Genomic DNA, 7,500 nt, shown 5'->3' with positions numbered 1-7,500 from the left:
ATACTCAAACCTTTTGAAAATAAAGTTTTGATTATTGTTAAACACTCAACAAATCTTTCATGAAACTCAAAGTTTATTTGTAGGTGAGAACATTTATATATGTCGTTGCACATTCCCAAGTTTCAAAATCCATCAACAAAATCCTTTAGCATAAACCTTTACTTATATAGATTTTTCATTTTTACATGTTCTTTTTAGTGACTGTTACATTAGTGAGTTTTCACTTATCTGGTATGAAAAAGTCTGTTTGGGGTGGGTATATATGTGTGTGTGTGCGTGTATATGCAGGAGTGTTCTTATATGGGTGTGTAATAGTTTTTTTTCTCCTTCTATACTTACAAGGCCTGAAATTGTGTGGAAGGAGGCAATACGGTTACATCAAGTGTTCAACTAGTATTTATATTATCGACCTCCAAAGCATAAAAGACAAAATTTGAACTCGGAATATAAAAGACATTTTACTAAGGATTTTGGCCCAGTGTGCTAACGATTCTTTTCTATTCTAGGCACAAGGCCCGAAATTTTGGGGGAGTGTGGGTGGGGGGCAGTCGATTAGATTGACCCCAGTTCTCAACGGGTACGTAATTCATCGACCCCGAAAGGATGAAAGGCAAAGCTTACCTCGGCAGAATTTGAACTCAGAACGCAAAGGCAGACGAAATACCTATTTCTTTACTACCCACAAGGGGCTAAACACAGAGAAAACAGACAAACGGTTTAAGTCGATTATATCGACCCCAGTGTGTAACTGGTACTTATTTAATCGACCCCGAAAGGATGAAAGGCAAAGTCGTCCTCGGCGGAATTTGAACTCAGAACGTAGCGGCAGACGAAATACCGCTAAGCATTTCGCCCGGCGTTCTAACGTTTCTGCCAGCTCGCCGCTTTTATGAATATAATATCCGGATCTATTTTTCAGAAATGGTGTTATTTATAAAAACGATTTAGTAATAGTTTAGAATGTTGCAGAGAATGATGAAAGGCTAAAGTATTTACAATGAATGATACATTACTGGATCCTGGATACTGCATGGTTTCTGTGTTGAAGCTCCTAGGAGCTTGTTCACAGGTCCTTTTCCACTAGTACAATTAATTTGTCTTGTGTGGTACAACACTTCGACAGTTGTAGCTAATAGTAACAGACTTGATCAAATTTTGCAGGTTCCCTCCGGTGTGCGTCAAGCCTGTTCTTGAAGGCATTGACTGATGGAGCTGCGACTACACTGTTTGGCAGACTGTTCCAGGTGGTGGGTCACACGCTGTACGAAAAAGCAGCTTCTAATGTTGAGCCTGCATTGTGATCTTCCCAATTTCAGGCTGTGTCCTCTTGTATTTTTGCCTTGGAAATAGTTGAATTGGGGACGGTTGGTCAGGTGCAGACTATGCGTATAACTATACATGTTGATCATATTCCCACTGAGACGGCGATTTTTATTTGTTTCAATCAGCGGATTACACCCATGCCGTAGCACCTCTTTAAAGGGTTTAGTCAGAGAAATCAACCCTAGTACATGTCTGGCATTTTCCCTATCAGTCTGTTTTGCCAAATTACTAAGTTATAAAGGTGGAAACAACCAACACTGGTTATCAAGCAGTAGGGGACGAACAGGAAACCTATGCACAAACACATACTTGTATGTGTGTGTGTGTGTGTGTGTGTGAGTACACATAATAGGTTTCCGCACAGTTTCTGTAAACAAAATTCATATACGCTGCATATATTTTTAGGGGAAATGGATTGTCTGAGAAAGCAATTAAAGTTTCCATCCATTTGGTTTGCCTTTTGGGTAATAGATTAAGAGTTTAGTATTAGTTAACGCTGATGAGAGAACGTTAGTCAATTTTCTAACAAGTGTTATAAAATATAGTCAAACCTTTTGAAAATAAAGTTTTGATTAATGTTAAACACTCAACAAATTTTACTTGAAAGTTTATTTGTAGGTAATAAAGAGAGTTATTCAGATTTTAGCACGCATCTAGAAAATTAATAACTGTGATGTCTGCATTGCATTTGTAGTAATCTTAAATTCGTGGGTTTTACAATCCATGGCGTAAGTTTTATTGAGTTTTCTTTAATCACTGGGGATTACGATCATTAAGATCTAGTAGGGTGTTATTAGGTAGATTAAGGTTATAATAGACGCTCACTCGAGGTGCGAAACAGTGTTTCTGAATATAAACTAGTGAAGATGAAAGAGATTTAAAGTTATATATATATATATATATATATGTATATATATGGTCACACATATATACATACATATATATACATATATATATATACATACATATATATTATATATATATATATATATATATATATATATATATATATATATATACATATACTCTTTTACTCTTTCCTGGTTTCAGTCATTTGACTGTGGCCATGCTGGAGCACCGCCTTTAGTCGAGCAAATCGACCCCAGGACTTATTCTTTGTAAGCCTAGTACTTATTTTTTGCCGAACCGCTAAGTTATGGGGACGTAAACACACCAGCGTCGGTTGTCAAGCGATGTTGGGGGAACAAAGAGACACACAAACATATACACACACTTACATACATATATATATATATATATATATATATATATATATTATATATATATAATATATATATATATACGACGGGCTTCTTTCAGTTTCCGTCTGCCAAATCCACTCACAAGGCTTTGGTCGGTAAGCGAGTTACTTACCACACAGCCACTCCTACGCCTATATATATATATATATATATATATATATATATATATATATATATATATATGTATATATATATATATATATATATATATATATAATATATATATATATTATATATATATATATGTGTGTGTGTGTGTGTGTGTGTATGGATATTCTTTTATTCGTTTCAATCATTTGACTGTGACCATGCTGGAGCACCGCCTTTAATCGAACAAATCGACCCTTGGACTTATTCTTTGCAAGCCTAGTACTTATTCTATCCGTCTCTTTTGCCAATCTGCTAAGTTACGGGGATGTAAACACACCAACGTCGATTGTAAAGTGATAGTGGTGGGGAGACAAACGCAGATATACAAACATATATATACATGCATATACGACGAGCTTCTTTCAGTTTCCATCTACCAAATCCACTCACAAGTCTTTGGTTGGCCTTGAAGGGTGTTAGTCGAACAAATCTACCCCAGGTCTTATTCTTTGTAAGCCTAGTACTTATTCTATCGGTCTCTTTTGCCGAAGCGCTAATTTACAGTGACATAAACACACCAACGCCGGTTGTATAGCGGTGTTGGGGGACTAACACCGGCACAAACGCACACACATATTTATACGACAGGCTTCTTTCAGTTTCTGACTATCAAATCCACTCAAAAGGCTTTGGTCGGCCCGCGGTTATGGTAGAAGGCATTTACCCAAAGTGCCTCTCAGAACCCAGAACTATGTGGTTGGAAAGCAAGCTTCTTACCACACAGCCAGGCAAATGTGTGAACACAGTTTGGTAGAGTAGAATGTAAGACTGCATTTAAAAAAAAAAGCTCCTTTGCTAATTATAGAATGGATAGAACTATCGTAAACGAATCACGCTGGCAGAAACGTTAGCGCGCCGGGCGAAATGCTTAGCGGTATTTCGTCTGTCGTTACGTTCTGAGTTCAAACTCCGCCGAAGTGGGCTTTGCCTTTCATCCTTTCAGGATCGATAAATAAAGTACCAGTTTTGCACTGGGGTCGATGTAATCGACTTAATCCCTTTGTCTGTCCTTGTTTGTCCCCTCTGTGTTTAGCCCCTTGTGGGTAATAAAGAAATAGAAATAGGTATTTCGTCTGTCGTTACGTTCTGAGTTCAAACTTCGCCGAGGTGGACTTTGCCTTTCATCCTTTTAGGATCGATAAATAAAGTACCAGTTTCGCACTGGGGTCGATGTAATCGACTTAATCCCTTTGTCTGTCCTTGTTTGTCTCCTCTATGTTTAGCCCCTTGTGGGTAGTAAAGAAATAAATATTAATCCTGGGTGTACCAAATAATATTCTGTTTCCTAGTTTCATTGATTATGGATTGTGTAGTCTCTACCCAGTGGTACTGTTTTCTTTCAATCTACTTTTGGACGGAGCATCATCGTAAAATAGAGGAATTATTTGTTCATTGGCTAAACGTTTTAAGAGACTGCGTGAGATTATTTACTTATGCTGCATATATTTTTAGGGGAAATGGATTGTCTGAGAAAGCAATTAAACTTTCCATTTAGTTTGCCTTTTGGGTAATAAAGAGAGTTATTCAGATTTAAGCACGCATCCAGAAAATTAATAACTGTGATGTCTGCAATTTGTAGTAATCTTAAATTCGTGGGTTTTAAAATCCATGGTGTAAATTTTATCAAATTTTCTTTGCTCATTGGGGATTGCGATCATAATGATCTAGCAGGCTGTCATCTCTATAAATGCCCCTCTAACTATGGACAACTTCGTTTTGCAATTGCATAAATATGTGTACTTATCCAAGTATACTTATACTCAAATATATTTGAAAAAGTAGTTTGATATGAGTTAACCTTTGACTAATCAACTGATTATGGTATTGAAAGATATGTATGTGTGCGTGTGTGCGTGTGCATGTGTGTGTATGTGTGTTTGTGTATGTATTCTCGACATGCTACATAAAGTGTGGTGAATAGTGGATTTTTTACGATAGAGGGGAGAGAGAGAAAGAGAGAGTGTGTGTGTGTGATTGATTGAGTGAGTGAGTGAGTGAAAGAGCGAGTGAGTGAGTGAAAGAGCGAGTGAGTGAATGAGTATATTAGAAAAAGAACTAACAAGAAAGAATTGAAGGATTGTTTGACTGTTAGATTTTGGATGTATATTTTGTTGCTGATATATAAAAAAATTCTTCTTTGTTACTGGTTAAGATAAACAGTTCCTTCTTTCAAGAGGGCCAGTTTAGATGAGCATTTAAGAAGTTTGCATAGCAGTCAAGTGGTTTGGGAGAAAATCGCACTAATTGGAACTGCGTGCAAGTGTCTTCTACAATACACTTGCGAGCGAAATTTAGAAAGCAAAAATCAGCAGAAAGTGCCTCCACCAAGTTTTTACTTTCGTTTTCTATATTTATATGTGTGAATGTATGAATGAATGTTTATGTGTGTGCATGAATGAATAAATATATGTATTTATGTGCATGCATGTGTGAGGTCCTTCAAAATAGAAATCAAACTTAATTTTTTAAAATCTTTACTTACAATTAACTCTGAGTAGCCTTCTCCAAAATAGTTCTCTCCACTATATTTAAACCACTTTCAATGCTTCTACGGTATGACAATGCATTGTGGGGTGCATAATTTTCGTAGTCACTTTCATGTTCTCTTTTACCAGCCAAATTCAATATTCTTTCAAAATATTTTCTGCAACATGGAGAGCAAAACAAAAGTTGTAGGGGTCAAACACAGAGAGTCTAAAATGGCAGTGAAGCAAATGACATCATGTGATTTACCATTGATTTACAAGTAGATAATGACTCATGAGTAGGTTTGTGGTGATGGTGTAACATACAAGTTTTGTTTCTCTATATTTCAAGCCTGTCAAGGCGGCGAGCTGGCAGAATCGTTAGCACGCCGGGCGAAATGCTTTGCGGTATTTCGTCCGCCGCTGCGTTCTGAGTTCAAATTCCGCCGAGGTCGACTTTGCCTTTCATCCTTTCGGGGTCGATAAATTAAGTACCAGTTACGCACTGGGGTCGATGTAATCGACTTAATACCTATGTCTGTCCTTGTTTGTCCCCTCTATGTTTAGCCCCTTGTGGGTAATAAAGAAATAGGTATTTCGTCCGCCGCGGCGTTCTGAGTTCAAATTCCGCCGAGGTCGACTTTGCCTTTCATCCTTTCGGAGTCGATAAATTAAGTACCAGTTACGCACTGGGGTCGATGTAATCGACTTAATCCCTTTGTCTGTCCTTGTTTGTCCTCTCTGTGTTTAGCCACTTGTGGGTAGTAAAGAGATATATATCCCAAGCCTATTCTTTCGTAATGCTTCTCTCAAACGCCCCAGCACATCTCAATAAAGCTACTCTTGACCATCTAAACGCGAAGAACAAACATATGAGGAACATCACAATTCCAATAAAAAAAAGACAATCAACATCAACTTTATATTTGAGTGACTTCCAGAAGTTTACAACACCCCTTGAACGATCAAAGAATTTCCGACTAATTGCGTCTGTGGGTTGTTCATCAGTAAGCGGATGTGGCACAGATTTTGCGATTACATGATGCAACCTTAGTTTTTCTTTTAAAATCATGCAACACGAACTTTTAGATTTTTCGGAAATTTTACAGACAGCCAGGAAGCTCTTTTCACGGACCACAGCACACAATTGCGCAACGTGATTGTCGTGCGTTTTATGGAATGTCGTCTAGATTTATGACCTTTCCTGGTGAATGACCTTTCCGATATGAATTACTTGTACAACTTCGAACAGTGTAACTCGATCAACAAATTCTCCCTATAACCCCGTTGAAATATTAAAAACGTTTCCGTAAACATTTTTCTCCATTTTAATATAGAATTTCACACAGACATATCACTTCAACTTGTAGCAAATTGCAAAGGGCACAAACATACGTTCATTCTATCACTTGTAGATCTGGAATAATATGAACATTACTAGACTGAAGGTCAAAGTCACCTACGAGGGGGTGCTGAAAAGTTGCTGGCTTTAGGTAAAAGAAAACTGAGGAGAATCAGTTAATTATGATTTTATTGAACATATTCTTGTCTTAGATTCTCACAATTACTGTTGCAGTCATTCAGATTTTCTAAGCCCTGTAAAAGAACTTGGAATGTTGGGCCTCCAACCAGGCCTTTTGCAACACCCTTGAAGCCAGGAATCTTTCAGGGCTCCCTCATATATGCAGTATTGTAGTATGGAACACGTTGTGGCAGTTGGCTAGCACACAGTTTTAAAAATTCATTTTCCTTTTAAATAGGCTTCGTAGTGGTTAGTTAGTTAATTTTTTGGCTCAAAAAGCAAAAAGCAAGGCCATGTAGGGGGACATGGAGTTATGTACAGGGTGGGGTTCATGTAAAGAGTTCAGGCCACTTGTGGTCAAGGGAGACTTTGAACCGAGCGGTCGTCGGCATCTTCACCATCTCGTCCGGCAGCTTATTCCACGGATCCGCAACCCGGACGGAGAAAGCCCCTCTCCTTCGATTGAGATGAAATCGTCGCAGATAGAGCTTTTCGGAATGACCCCGTGTCTGAATTATACCGGTGGCATCAATGAAAAATCCCTTTCTTTTTCTTTGTTGGAAGAAAAGAGAATTTACAGTAAAAACAAACCCTCAGCCCTCCTCCAGCGTATAAATTACTGTAAAAAGAAATATTTTAAAAGGGAAAAACGTGAGAAAAAAAAAGTGGTGTAGGTGTGTAAGCACGTGTGTGTGTTTAATGTGCCTGGCGGTAAGGACAGAACCGGTTTATCAAACAAATTGCTTACTAATATTTGTTCTCGTTACATCACTTTATA

This window comes from Octopus sinensis, linkage group LG8 (genome assembly GCF_006345805.1).
Source record: "Octopus sinensis linkage group LG8, ASM634580v1, whole genome shotgun sequence".
Lineage (NCBI taxonomy): Eukaryota > Metazoa > Mollusca > Cephalopoda > Octopoda > Octopodidae > Octopus > Octopus sinensis.
The sequence above is the reverse complement of the archived record's forward strand: the minus strand, read 5'-3'. Positions refer to the sequence as shown.